Genomic DNA, 15,549 nt, shown 5'->3' on the forward strand with positions numbered 1-15,549 from the left:
CAGACAAACAAAAAATGTCTGCTTTTGGACAAAAAACCCATAACAACCCGCAATGAAATTTGTTTGAGAAGTCAATTGCACAGTCCTAACTCCTAGGACAGAATCTACTTAGTTACTTAATATACCGTTAATTATTCAAAGGTAATACCATTACAGAAACCAGGGTTTTTTGGACACTTTTTTGCAAGTATTCAACGCATATATGGTATCCATTAACATAAGCAGAATGTATGTTCTTTTCCCCATCATCTTTGTCTTTATTTTCCAAACATATGGTGTACTATTGAGATGTGTTGAGTATCTGCAATTCCTGTTGAGGCCAGTGAGAATTCTGGACACTTTGCTAGTTTTAGGTCCTTTCCACATTTATTGTAATCTCTGTACATGAAAGCGATTAGTCTTCTGTTTTTCATATTTCCCTTGTATAACACATTATAGCAGGGCAAACCAAGAGTAGGTTTGAGTCAGAGCCACTCATCAGACTGCAGTTCCATGGAGACCTTATGTTTTATTTGTTCTGCTATTTGAGCAGCGAAATAAATTTTTCATATTTTAGAATGAGAAGATCAAACATCTGCCCTCTGCCCCATCACCCCAGGATGTGCAGTGGCATTAACAACAAAAGCTATCAAGAAGTGCTGAAGGCCATCAGAAGTCTCAGAACCCAGACCATGCACATGAGCAGATGGTATGGAGACAGCTCACTCATGATGAAAGTAACCATTTCTCATCCAGGTGACTATGTCAGTCTGATTCTCATCTCCCTGCTTTGACACAGGGTATGTCACACAAAGAAAAATTTAAAAAGTAGGATCAAATCATCAGTTGGTATAATTCAGCATAATTCCACTAAAGTCCACAGAGGACTTTATACTAGTTGAGGATTTGGTTTATAATTAGCAAACACAATTGAACAGGTAAAATATCCGGTCTTTAAGTGAAAGGCAGATTACACAAATACTGAATCAAACTGGGCACACTTTCAAATATAAAGTCTAGATGGGATTTCAACAAATGAAATAGAGCCATCAACACTAAGTTCAAAGCAACCATAGCACAATAGAGGCTCCCCTACTGATTGCACCATGAATGGAAACTTAATCCCAGTTTTGCTCATGTTCTGGTTTCAGATAAATATATAATTATCTTTTTCCTGAGAATGGCTTTTTCACTAAATGTGCTAGTGCTTCCGATTTGAGGTTTAGCTTCCTATACAAGTGCATTTCTACTTTCCCCCATCTCTTTTGCAGATGAAGATTTTATTCAACTATGTGTTGCATGCAAATCTGTTGGCACCTTAATGTTGTGCAACTTGAACTTTTAGAACAGAAAATAAGTTTTAATTTTTAAAATGCCTTGAGATAGAAATATATACTTGCAGAAGTTTATATCAAATTATGTAACAGCTGTCAACAGGCTTTGGGTGCCATTCTACAAAGATGAAACAATCATTACTTTATCGTATATGGTGGTTTTCAGTGCATCCAAGATGTGCACCATCTGCTTATCATACCTGGTAGATACCTTATCATGTCTGTTAGATTCAAGAAGTGTTGAACGAGAATACTATTAATTCAGTGCAGCATGATAACTTATTCTCTCATTATTTATAGAATCTCTCACTTTTGCCAAGTATCAGACTGAAGCACTATTTTATAGTTCTCGTATGTTCCTCTTTTTCCCATTTAATTTGTGGACATCAATCAGTAATTGCATATATTGTAGGTATTTTCCTTGCTGTTTTAATGTGAAATCGGCTTGGTTTGTGAATCAGGCAAACCTATATGGCAATTTAAAAATATATTCACGGAAACATTTATCACTAGTGGATTTTTGTCCTAAGCCGGTATCTCCAATTTCCAGCTCTTCAGGTTTTTGGTGTGCGGCCTGTTATCTATTTTCTTATGCATTCAGACATATACTGGAGCATCTTTTCAAACAGTGCCTGGATTCTGATCTATCTTACTGGTATAATTACACCTATTGTACTAGAGTTGTTCCTGCTTTACATTGGCGTGAATTCAGTTTGTAGTAGTCAGTGGAAATATACCAGTGTAAAATGATTAAAATTGAGGTTACATAAGTGTTGTCTTGAGACTATTGGAAGCTAAACGTCATCCAGTTTATCCATAGATGATTTTTTTTTCACGTAGGACATCCAAAAGTTAACAGATAACAGCTTTGGCTATTACCAACCCAGGCTTGTTTTGAATTTGCAACTTCTTCTTGAGAGATTTGGTTATCCTATTACCATTCTCTGGATCCAATACAGATATTTAGTTCTTATTCCTAACCCCAAAGGCTTTCAGAAAAAGTCAGTATCCATTTTATACATAATTAAAATAAACTATAATTGGGTAAGATTGTTACAATTTTAGAGAAATGTGATTAAGGCAAACCTTAATTTGGCAGACATTCTTCCAAACAGGAAGAATCTAGAAATACAACAGTATAGTCTTGACATTAATTTACAAAGTAAAAGGTGGGAAATGCTTGAAGGAAAAGGTAATGTGCATGGGATTAGACCACTGAAGATACTCATGCTCAAGTCTTTGGTGGAACTCCAGGAATAGTATTGCTAATGGCTGCTACATTGGGGAATGGTAGTTTGAATTTTTTTCATTCAATCAATGGGAAGTAATTTCATTTTCTGTTAAATTCTGTTCATTTTGAAAGCTTAATCTGTATGTCAGGATGGCTTGACAACAGCATCACTGATTTCTCTTGTTGAATCATATATTCACTGGGTCCTGTCAAACATTATTTATATTAAAAAAAGTTTGCATGTTGTACTTAGTTACAGTGAGCAGTTGTTTTGAATTAGGTAGAACAGAAAGAGTTAATTGTTTAAAAAAACTGTTCAGTTATTTTATGGCAAAGAATTTCATTCTTTCCAGTTAGGGTATATTAAAAGCCCTGTGGCATAGCTGTCGCTGGCCCCATCAGCTGACTTGAAGTTGTAGGGCCCAGGCTGTGGGACTACAAATTGCTGAACATGTGTCTAAACTTGGGCTGGAGTGCAGCCTCTGGGACTTTTGACCCTCCCATGGTCCCAGTCCTCAGGCTCCAATCTGAGTCCAAACACAACAGTTGTTCAGCCCTGGAGTCTAAGTCCAGATAGCCCAAGTAATCTGACCTGATCCAGTTATGGGTGTTTGGTCCCTATGTAGACATACCATTTATTTCAAATGAAGTGCCTTCCCAGAAATAATAATTTGTATACAGTGTTGTTCTTTTTGACCTGGGTGGCTAGTCAAAGTTTGGGCCTTGTAGACTGTTTCAGCTGGGAAATCTTGATATAATCTTGTGTATTTACAAAAAACGTATGAAGTCCTGTTTCCCCAAATTCAGGAGAAACCAAGAACAGAAGGAGCTAAGAGGTTCAATGGTCTTTCAGCCTGTATCTCTGACCAGAACCTGTCTCTGAGCTTCTGGTGAGGGCCATAAATATCACTCTTGCAGGCTGTTGCTGCTTGTCTTTCTTGATTAGCTTCAGTCTCTCTGTCTCTTTTCCTCCTTCCCAGCTTGACTTTTTCACCCATAGACATGTCCATCACCTGGTTAGAATAATGCCTTTGTCCACATGGTACTAGCTTCTGGAGAGGCTCTGTAAACCTTGTTTTATAGCTGTCTCTTTACAACTATAATCAGTGAGAAGGGATGTGTTCCTACATCAATATCCACAAGGTTTTAACTGCACTCAAAAGAAGGTTTAACCCAGCACATAAACAGTACTTGTATAGTTGTGCCATTATTTACATCAGACTTGTCTGGGCATATATTGCAGGTTGTCTTCTCCTTTCCTTAGAAAAATATACACAGACACCTAGTAGTATTGCAAAAGATAGAAAGTATGGTAAGAGACCATCTTGGCTTAACCACGGGATATTTCATGATCTAAAAATCAGAAAGGAGTCCTCTAAAAATTGGAAACTAGGTCAAACTACAAAGGATGAATATAAACAAATAGTGCAAGTATATAGGGGCAAGATTAGAAAGGCAAAGGCACAACATGAGCTCAATCTAGCTAGAGACATAAAGGGTAACAAGAAGACATTCTACAAATATATTAAAACCAAGAGGAAGACCAAGGACAGGGTAGGCCCATTGCTCAGTGAAGAGGGAAACACAATAACAGAAAACATGGAAATGGCAAAGGTGCTTTAATTACTTCTTTGTTTCGATATTTATCATGAAGATTGATGGTGACTGGATGCCTAACGTGATGAATGCTAGTTGAAAAGGGGGTAGGTTTAGAAGGTAAAATAGGAGAAGAACAAGTTAAAAATTACGTAGACACGTTAGATGTTTGCAAGTCACCAGGGCCTTATGAAATTCATCCTAAAATACTGAAAGAGCGGATAGAGGAGATATTTGAGCCATAAACTACCATATTTGAAAAATCATTGAGGTTGGGATTGATTCGAGAAGACTGGAAAAGGGCAAGTATAGTGCTAATCAATAAAAAGGGAAATAAGAACAATCCAGGAAACTACAGACCAGTCAGCTTAACTTCTGTGCCAGGGAAGATAATGGTGCAAATAATTAAGGAATTCATCTGCAAACATCTAGATGATAGTAAGGTGATAGGTAACAGCCAGCATGGATTTGTAAAGGACAAATCATGTCAAATTAATCTGATAGCTTTCTTTGTTAGGATAACAAACCTTGTTGATAAAGGGGAAGCGATGAATATGGTGTATCTAGACTTTAGTAAAGCATTTGACAGGATCTCGCATGACCTTCTTATCAATAAACTAAGGAAACACAACCTAGATGGTGCTGCTATAAGATGATTGCACAGATGGCTGGATAACTGTTCTCAGAGAGTAGTTATTATTGGTTCACAGCAGTGTTCCCTCTAAACTGCGCAGCAGCCCAGCTTCACAGGTGGTTAATCAGCCCCCCAATGAGCTCTGTGTATAGAGCCCCAAGCCTCTAATTGGGTGGGGCTGATTAATTACCTGGGAGGCTGTGTTGCCGCACAGTTTAGAGTGAACACAGTCATACTGGAAGGACATAAAAAGTGGGGTTCTGTCAGTTTTGGGACCGGGTCTGTTAAATATATTCATCGGTAATTGAGATACTGGCATACAAAGTAAGCTTATTAACTTTGCAGATGATACCAAGCGAGGACCAAAGGAAGAAAGGAGAGCAGCAAAATACAGAGTCTGGACTTCAGAAAAGCAGATTTTGACTCCCCCAGAGAACTGATGGGCAGGATTCCCTAGGATGCTTACATGAAGGGGAAAGGAGTCCAGGAGAGCTGGCAATATTTTAAAGAAGACTTATTAAAGGCACAGGAAGCAACCATACCGATGCACATTAAGAAACACAAATATGGTAGGCGACCAGATTGGCTTACCGGAGAAATCCTTGGTGAGCTTAAACACAAAAAGGAAGCTTTCAAGAAGTGGAAACGTGGACAGATGACTACGGAGGAGTATAAATATGTTGCTCAAGAATGTAAGGGAGTAATCAGGAAGGCGAAAGCGCAATTGGAATTGCAGTTAGCAAGGGATGTGAAGGGTAACAACAAAGGTTTCTATAGGCATGTTAGCAATAAGAAGGTGATCAGGGAGGGTGTGGGGCCCTTACTGGATGAGGGAGGTAACCTATTGACAGATGATGTGGGAAAAGCAGAAGTACTCAATGCTTTCTTTGCTTCTGTCTTCACAAGGTCAGCTCCCAGACTACAGTATTAGGCAACGCAATATGGGAAGGAGGTGGTCAGCCCTTGATGGGGAAAGAACAAGTTAGGAACTATTTAGAAAAGCTTGACATATACAAATCTATGGTACTGGATTTAATGCATCCAAGGGTACTGAGGGAGTTGGTAAATGTCATTGCAGAGCCTTTGGCCCTTATCTTTGAAAACTAATGGAGATCGGGAGAGATCCCGGATGATTGGAAAAAGGCAAATGTAGTGCCCATCTTTAAAAAAGGGAAGAAGGACAATCCAGGGAACTACAGACCAGTCAGCCTTACCTCAGTCCCCAGAAAAATCATGGAGAGGATCTTTAAGGAATCCATTTTGAAGCACTTGGACGAGGGGAATGTGATGAGGAATAGTCAACATGGATTCATGAAGGGCAAGTCATGCCTGACCAATCTGATTAGCTTCTGTGATGAGATATCTGGCTCTGAGCACATGGGGAAGTCCATGGATGTGATAAACCTTGACTTTAGCAAAGCTTTTGTGCACTCTCCCTCAGTATTCTTGCCAGCAAGTTAAGGAAGTATGGATTGGATAAATGGACTGTAAGGTGTATAAAGAGCTGGCTAGATTGTCGGGGCCAATGGGTAGTAATAAGTGGCTCGATGTCAGGTTGGTGGTCTAGTGGAGTGCCCCAAGGATTGGTTCTAGGGCCAGTTTTCTTCAACATCTTTAATAATGACCTGGATGAGGGGATGGATTGCACCCTCAGCAAGTTTGTGGATGACAATAAACTAGGGGGAGAGGTAGATACATTTGCAGGCAGGGATAGAATCCAGTGTGACCTAGATAGATTAGAGGATTGGGCCAAAAGAAATCCGATGAGGTTCAAAAAGGATAAGTGCACTTGAGATGGAAGAATCCCAAGCATTGTTACAGGCTGGGGACCAACTGGCTAAGTAGCAGTTCAGCAGAAAAGGACCTAGGGGTTACAGTGGATGAGTCAACAGTGTGTCCTTGTCACCAAGAAGGCAAATGGCATATTAGGTTGCATTAGAAGGAGTATTGCCATCACATCTAGAAAAATGGTTATTTCCCTTTATTCTGCACGGGTGAAGCAACATCTGGAATACTGCATCCAGTTCTGGGCCCCTTTCGCCCGCTACAGAAAGGACGTGGACGCATTGGAGAGGGGCCAGCGGAGGGCAACCAAAATGATTAGGGGGCTGGAGTGCATGACCTTTGAGGAGAGGCTGAGGGATTTGGGTTTGTTTAGTCTGCAGAAGAGAAGAGTGAGGGGGGATTTGATAGCAGCCTTCAACTTCCTGAAGGAAAGTTCCAAAGAGGAAGGAAAGAGGCTGTTCTCAGTAGTGACGGATGGCAGAACAAGGGGCAGTGGTCTCAAGTTGCAGTGGGGGAGGTCTAGCTTGGATATTAGGAACAACTATTTCACCAGCAGGGTGATGAAGCACTGGAATGGGTTACCTAGGGAGGTGGTGGAATCTCCATCCCTAGAGGTTTTTAAGTCTCTACTTGACAAAGCCCTGGCTGGGATGATTTAGTTGGGATTGGTCCTGCTTTGGGTAGAAGACTGGACTTGATGACCTCCTGAGTGCTCTTCCCGCCCTTTGATTCTATGGGAGGGGGTGCAAGTGCTTTGGTTGGAGGATAGGGTCATAATTCAAAATGATCTGGACAAACTGGAGAAATGGTCTGAAGTAAACAGGATGAAGTTTAATAAAGACAAATGCAAAGTGCTCCACTTAGGAAGGAACAATCAGTTTCACACATTCAGAATTAGAAATGACTGTCTAGGAAGGAATACTGCAGAAAGGGATCTAAGGGTCATAGTGGACCACAAGCTAAACATGAGTCAATAGTCTGATATTGTTGCAAAAAAAGCAAACATCATTTTGGGATGCATTAACAGGAGTGTTGTGAGTAAGTCATGAGAAGTAGGGCTGTCAGGTGATTAAAAAAATTAATTGCGATTGAACATGCTGTTAAACAATAATAAGAATACTATATTTAAATATTTTTGGACCTTTTCTAAATCTTAAAATATATTGATTTCATTTACAGCACAGAATACAAAGTGTATAGTGCTCACTTTATATTTATTTTTTTACAGAACATTTACAGTGTAAAAAAAATTTCAGTTCACCTCACTAAAGTATTTTAGTAAAATTCTATTATGAAAGCTGAATTTACAAATGTAGAATTATGTAAACAAGAATAACTTCACTTAACAATAAGGCAGTAGAAAACTTTAGACCCCAGAAGTTCATTCAATCCTACTTATTTTCAGGCATTCACTAAGACAAACAAGCTTTTTACATTTGTGGGAGATAATGCTGTGCGCTTATTGTTTACAGTGTCACCTGATAGTGAAAACAGGCATTCGCACAGCACTGTTTTAGCCGGCATAGCAAGATATTTACGTGCCGGATGTGCTAAAGATTTATATACCCATTCATGCTTATACCTAGACTTTAGTAAGGCATTTGATACGGTCTCGCATGATATTCTTATTGATAAACTAGGCAAATATAACTTAGATAGGGCCACGATAAGGTGGGTGCATAATTGGCTGGATAACCGTAGTCAGAGAGTTGTTGTTAACGGTTCTAAATCCTGCTGGAAAGGGATAACAAGTGGAGTTCCTCAAGGGTCTGTTTTGGGACCCGTACTATTCAATATCTTCATCAATGATGTAGATATTGGGATAGAGAGTACTCTTATTAAGTTTGCAGATGATACCAAACTGGGTGGGGTTGCGACTTCTTTGGAGGATAGGGACATAATTCAAAATGACCTTAGCAAGTTAGAGAAATGGTCAGAGGTAAACAGGATGAGGTTTAATAAAGAGAAATGCAAAGTGCTCCACTTAGGAAGGAACAATCAGTTCCATACATACAAGATGGGAAGCGACTGTCTAGGAAGGAGCATGGCGGAAAGGGATCTAGGGGTCATAGTGGACCACAAGTTGAATATGAGTCAACAGTGTGATGCTGTTGCAAAAAAAGCAAATATGATTCTAGGTTGTATCAACAGGTGTGTTGTAAGCAAAACTCGTGAAGTCATTCTGCCGCTCTATTCTGCACTAGTTAGGCCTCAGCTGGAGTACTGTGTCCAGTTCTGGGCGCCACATTTCAAGAAAGATGTGGAGAAATTGGAAAGGGTACAGAGAAGAGCGACAAGAATGATTAAAGGTCTAGAGAACATGACCTATGAAGCCAGGCTTCATGAACTGGGCTTGTTTAGTTTGGAAAAAAGAAGATTAAGGGGGGACATGATAGCGGTTTTCAAATATCTAAAAGGGTGTCACAAGGAGGAAGGCGAAAATTTGTTCCTCTTGGTTTCTGAGGACAGGACAAGGAGTAATGGGCTTAAAGTGCAGCAGGGGAGGTTTAGATTGGACATTAGGAAAAAATTCCTAACTGTCAGGGTGGTCAAATATTGGAATAAATTGCCAAGGGAGGTGGTGGAATCTCCCTCTCTGGAGATATTTAAGAACAGGTTAGATAGACATCTGTCAGGGATGGTGTAGACGGAGCTTGATCCTGCCTTGAGGGCGGGGGGCTGGACTCGATGACCTCTCGAGGTCCCTTCCAGTCCTATTATTCTATGATTCTATGATTCTATGCTTTGACCACCATTGCAGAGAACATACGTCCATACTAATGATGGATTCTGCTCGATAACAGTTCAAAACAGTGCAGATCGAAGCATGTTCATTTTTGTCATCTGAATCAGATGCCACCAGCAGAAGGTAGAATTTTTTTTTGGTGGTTCAGTTTCTCTAATTTCTGCGTCAGAGGATTGGTCTTTTAAGATTTCGGGGAAAATGTTCCACACCTCATCCCTCTCAGATTTTGGACGGCATTTCAGATTCTTAAACCTGGGGTCTAGCGCTGTAGCTATTTTTAATAACCTCAGATTGGTGCCTTCTTTTCATTTTGTAAAATCTGTTGTGAAAGTGTCCTTAAATCTAACAACATATGCTGGGTCATCATCAGAGACTGACATAATTTGGAATATATGGCAGAATGCAGGTAAAACCATGGAGCAGGAAACATACAGGCTATGTCTAGACTGGCATGATTTTCTGCAAATGCTTTTAACGGAAAAGTTTTTCCATTAAAAGCATTTGCAGAAAAGAGCGTCTAGATTGGCACGGACGCTTTTCCGCAAAAGCACTTTTTCAGAAAAGCGTCCGTTCCAATCTAGACGCGGTTTTGCGCAAGAAAGCCCCAAACGCCATTTTTGCCATCAAAGCTTTTTTGCGCAAAACAGTTTTTAGCTGTCTACACTGGCCCTCTTGCGCAAAAACATTTCCGGAAAAGGGCTTTTGCCCGAACGGGAACGTCAAAGCATTTGCACAAGAAGCACTGATTTCGGACAGTAGAACGTCAGTGCTTTTGCGCAAAATCAAGTGGCCAATGTAGACAGCTGGCAAGTTTTTCCGCAAAAGTGGCTGCACCCACAGTCTCTTCCCCTCCTCTCCTCCGAGAAGTTCAGTCACAAACCTACAGGGCTCAAGTAATGTTTCTAGCTTTTGCAGTTTTTTAAACTCCTTATCTATTGGCACTGATAGATGGCACTTTTGAAGAGCTAATGTGGATGTGATAGCAGACGCTGAATCATAGCCAATGTGGAATTCCATCTGGTTGAAATATCTTGTACCAGAGATTTTTGTCCATTTGCAGCTTGTTGTTTTCCTAGCTCTGTACTGTTAGCTGGACTGTGTTTGAAATGGCCACAAGTTTTCTACATTTTGCCAGCATGATTTGAAAACCACCATAATTGAGTGGTACAGTAATGGATCACTGTAGAGTGTGAGCAACGCATGTCGTGTTCAAATGGCAATGACTGGCTGCTACTACCATATTACATGCACTGTCAGTACTAATTGTTATCACCTTTTCTTGAATATTCCATTCTTTTGCAACATCCATGAAACGCTCTGCACATGCTTCAGATAATGTCTCTCTTCAGTATGAGTTACTGTTATAGCAAATGACTGTCGTGTCCGCACAACATCAGTCAGGTGTGCCGTGACACCAAGATTGCTAGGATTGCTCAAGGATAACTAGTGATCACCAGTCAAAGCAACAGCCAGTGCATTTCTCAGAAGCTCCAACTTTGTAGTGCTCTCTTGTTATATAGGTCGTTTATTCGTGATTCAATGATTCCTCGGGAGGGCAAGGTGTAGGACTGATTGAAAGAAGCTATTTGAATAGTATCTCTTAGCCCTCTGTCATTTACAATGTTGAGAGGCCTGCAGTCCATAGCTATCCACTTTGCAATAATATTGATTAAGGGGTTGTATTTTGTTTGATCCATGGGCTTGTAGTGATCCTGAAACACTGTAATTGTTCTCTGTCGTAGCTGGCTGGACTTGTTTGGTGGTGGTGGGTTATCTGGAGCACAAGATCTGCAGGCAAAAACATGCTTAGCATGTAGGTGGTACTGCAGACTTGAAGTGCTGCTATGGTATTGGAACTCAGCCTTGCAGTAGCTACAGAGAACAGTCCTTCTAGACAGAGAACCATCTGAAAGTATTTTAAATATAAACTTCCCATTCAAAAGAACTGAACTGTTGCTGCTTTGCTCCATTAACTTTGTCTGGTATTTTATCACTGTATTTCATGAAAACACAGCAGAACTGTGTCAATGTCTGGAATAATTCAATAAATTCTTCTATATAATCAATATATTGGTATCCTATTCAAGAGAGTTCTTTTTTAATCTCAGCCCCAGCTGCGGGTAGCACAGGGCCGAAGGGGGGGTAGACTCTGCCGTGGACAGTGCAGAGTTCAGGGGGGCTTGGCACAGAGCTCAAGGATGGGAGTCAATCCCCAAGCTCTGGGGAGGGGTCAGCCCCTGGACTGGGTTCGGGAACGTTCAGGAGTGGACTCAGCCCCAGATTGAGATGTGAGGGAAGGGTCGGACCCAGCCCCAAGAGGCAAAGAGAGGGTAGATTGAGTGAGCCCTGCCGAGTGTGTGTGTGTGGGGGGGGGGGGGGGGACAGCTTGGACAAGCCCCCCCCCCCCCAGGCTTTTTTATTTTAAAAAATATGGTCACCTGGGAGGGAAGAGGGACGGGTGTCCGGGTCTTTACTTCTTGTCTACTTCTCCGCGGAGCTGGGACCATGTCTTCTGGGTTTTTTTCTTTCTTGCTGCTTCGTTTTTCCATGTGCCTCTGGTGGCGTTTTGCATTACTGAACCTTACCAGAGACGGTCTCTGGAGCAGCTCATGCTGGTTTCCTGCCCTCAGCAAATTAATGCGTCAATTCTGCCCTGTGTTAATCGCAGGCGTTAACACGTGTTAATTGACAGCTCTAACGAGAAGTCATTCTTCCACTCTTCTCTGCCCTGGTAGGCCTCAATTAGAGTACTGTGTCCAGTTCTGGGCACCACATGAAGAAAGATGTGTGGAGAAATTGGAGAGGATCCAGAGAAGAGCACCAAAAATGATTAAAGGACAAGCAAACCTGAGCTATGAGGGAAAACTGAAAGAATTGGGCTTGTTTAGCTTAGAAAAAAGAAGACTGATAGGGGATATGATAGCGGTTTTCAAGTATCTAAAGGGGTGTTACAGGGGTAAGGGAGAAAAATTGTTGTTCTTGGCCTCTGATGATAGGACAAGAAGCAATGGGCTTAAACTGCATCAAGGGAGGTTTAGGTTGGACCTTAGGCAATACTTCCTAAATATCAGGGTGGTTAAACACTGGAATAAATTGCCTAGGGAGTTTGTGAAATCTCCAACACTGGAGATATTTAAGAGCAGGTTGGATAGACATCTATCAGAGATAATCTAGATGATACTTGGTTTTGCCGTTAGGGCAGAGGCTTCACTTGATGACCTCTCGAGGTTCCTTCCAGTTCTAGTTTCTATGATTCTGAGATTCTACAAAAATTCAGATGACAAGTGTCGTCAGTCAGACAGGATCGTCCCAATGAGTTCCTTGACAGGTCTTCTGCTCTGTCAATGATGATAAACCTAGATCCACCATGTACATGGGGTTGGATCACTATCTATCATGCTGTCAGTTTAGACCCAGTCCTGAACCTGGGTTGATATGTATGTTCTTGGGGGAGGGGAGGTCTGTTGGTACCAAGATGTTTCTAAGTGAGGTGTTCTGTTACGACTCCTCTGGAATTTACTTACAGCCTGTGCCTAGAACCTCTTGGAGATGTGTGTTTCTGTTGCTACGTCTACACGATGAGTTTTCTCGGCAAAAAATATGCTAATGAGGGACTCATTTGCATGAGTCGTGATCTCATTTGCATATTTTCTGCCGATCCATTTTTGTGCTGCGGTTTTTGCACAAAAACAAGCAGTGCGGACATTTTCTTTTTGCGCAAAAATCTCTTTTTCTGCAAGATTGGTAAACCTCCTTTTTTGGGGCATAAGGATCTTGCAGAAAAAGGTTTTTTTTGCGCCAAAAGAAAACGTCTACACTGCTTGTTTTTGCATCAAAACTCCAGCGCAAAAACAGATCAGCAGAAAATATACAAATGAGATTGCGACTCATGCAAATGAGTTCCTCATTAGTGTATTTTTTTGCCGAGAAAACTCATAGGCTACATCAGTGGTCCCCAACCTTTCGAGGTTGTTGGGCGCCAGGGGGCGGGGACACTTGCGCCCCGGGGGCGCCCCCCCCATAGCTGCATGCCCAGGGCTGGCCCTCCCCCGCACAGCGCCGCGCGCCCGGGGCCGGCGCTCCCCCCCCCCCCGCCCAGCGCCGCGCACCCGGGGCCGGCACTCCCCCCCACCCAGCGCCACGCGCCCGGGGCCAGCGCTCCCTCCGCCAGCCCCGAGCACCTGGCAGGCGCATGGAAATGCCCCCACGGGCGCCATGGCGGGGACCACGGGGCTACATCTAAACTGGCATGATTTTCCGGAAATGCTTTTAATGGAAAAGTTTTCCGTTAAAAGCATTTTCGGAAAAGAGTGTCTAGATTGGCACGGACGCTTTTCCGCAAAAGCACTTTTTGCGGAAAAGCGTCCGTGGCCAATCTAGATGCGCTTTTGCGCAAAAAAGCCCCGATCGCCATTTTCACAATCGGGGCTTTTTTGCGGAAAACAAATCTCAGCTGTCTACACTGGCCCTTTTGCGCAAAAGTTTTGCGCAAAAGGGACTTTTGCCCGAACAGGAGCAGCTTAGTATTTCCGCAAAAAGCACTGATTTCTTACAGTAGGAAGTCAGTGTTTTTGCAGCAATTCAAGCGGCCAGTGTAGACAGCTGGCAAGTTTTTCCGGAAAAGCGGCTGATTTTCCGGAAAAACTGGCCAGTCTAGACACAGCCATAGTGTAGTCGTAGCCTGTAATATCAGCCCTGTTCTTGCAATTTCTGTGAGCAGGGCCTGCCTTTTGCTCACAGCTTAACTTTGCTTTATATTAGCAAAGTCCCCAAGACATTGCTGTCTAGGCCTCAGCCTCATACCCAGCCTGTGATATGTGGGCTTATGTTTCAGATCCCCGTCTTACTACAACTAAGTTTCATGCAATTTTATCAATTAAAGTTTGTGGGCTGGATGCTCCAAATTGGCTGGAGGATATTTTAGAGCAAGTCTAGAAGAGGGGAACAAAGATGACTGTAAGCAACCTTTGCATATCTGTGCATTTCAGCCTGGACCAACAGGCTTGGGCTAGCAGGGCTTGTGCTAGCGCTCTATCAATAGGTGGGTAGATAACACTCTGAATTGTGGCTTGTGCGGGGTTCAACATTGAGGCCCATCATGCTCCCTAGGCTTGAGGCAGAATCCCTCTTTTATAGTAACGAAGCATGAGCCTGAGTCTGTCTGTCTGGGTGGAGAGGTTCATCTCCAGGGCTGTGAAGATGAACCCCCTCAGTCCTGGGGTCTCCAGGCACTGCTTTTGTTCCTGGGATTTGTCTATCTTGTATTGGCTGCCAGTAGCCGGCTGGATTTTTCATCAGCTAGATATCAGATGGATTCAGGGCAAGCCCTCCAGGCATACTTTTCCTAGGCATATGCCCTCTAAGTCAGGCAGGGGCAGAGGGGACTGGCATAGTGGCTGCTATAGATTATTTTACATCATCTATGTAAGGAATCTATATGCAAGGCAATCATCATGGAGGAGTGGGCTGTTCTAGTGCAGCTTTGATGGAATGGCACAAAGTTGCCCAGAGATGGAGAGGGCTTTATGTAGCAGTTCAGGTAAAAGGTATGCTGTCATCTACAGCTCTTTAATACATGAAGCAAACAGACCTACCAGTTATGAAAAGGCTGCAAAAAATGTATGTCAGCAGTAGGACTCAGATTAATCATCTCCATGAACTATACCATTCTGTGTGGCATTGACTTACCGAACAGCTCAAGGAAATGCTCAAACATTTGAATTTAATGAATTCATGTCTTTTCTCTAGATGATTAATTTACATTTTATGTTCAGTAGACTTCCAATAATCCGGAACCTTTGGGACTGAGGTGGGGCCGGATTATCAGATATGCTGGACTATCAGGAGGTACTATATGCTGGTTTTATATATATATACTTTATATAAAGTATATACTGTATATACTTTATATAAAGTGTTTTAACCCTTTTTATTGTAGCACAAGCACTGTCCAGCGTGTCACAATGCCAGTGGCAGACTGACTTGATCCTGTCCAATTTTGCTCAGTTCAGCTGCTGCTGCTGCTGCCTTGTGACTCGCTTTTTGCTGAAGCTCACTCACTAGGCTCTTGCTATGTTGATGCCGGACTATTGGGAATGCCGTACAATTGGATGCCGGACTATTGTATCTTGTTGCATAAATTACACCAAACTGTGTTATACTTCAGTCTGTCTTGGACATCATTTCTAGATGTGAATATGTAGAAGTAATTTTATTTTAGCTAGTTGATTATTTTGAGGTTGTG

The 15,549-nt window shown here is 42.1% G+C and overlaps 1 protein-coding gene and 1 pseudogene across 8 annotated transcripts in view; one reads left to right on the forward strand and one right to left on the reverse strand.

The window, feature by feature from the left end:
- HHAT (hedgehog acyltransferase) overlaps window positions 1-15,549 on the forward strand; it is a 361,176-nt gene that overhangs the window by 115,453 nt on the left and 230,174 nt on the right. The gene's annotated exons all lie outside the window — the stretch shown is intronic.
- Window positions 7,961-9,834, reverse strand: LOC142827530 (E3 SUMO-protein ligase ZBED1-like; annotated as a pseudogene).

This window comes from Pelodiscus sinensis, chromosome 3 (genome assembly GCF_049634645.1).
Source record: "Pelodiscus sinensis isolate JC-2024 chromosome 3, ASM4963464v1, whole genome shotgun sequence".
Taxonomy (NCBI): Eukaryota; Metazoa; Chordata; order Testudines; family Trionychidae; genus Pelodiscus; species Pelodiscus sinensis.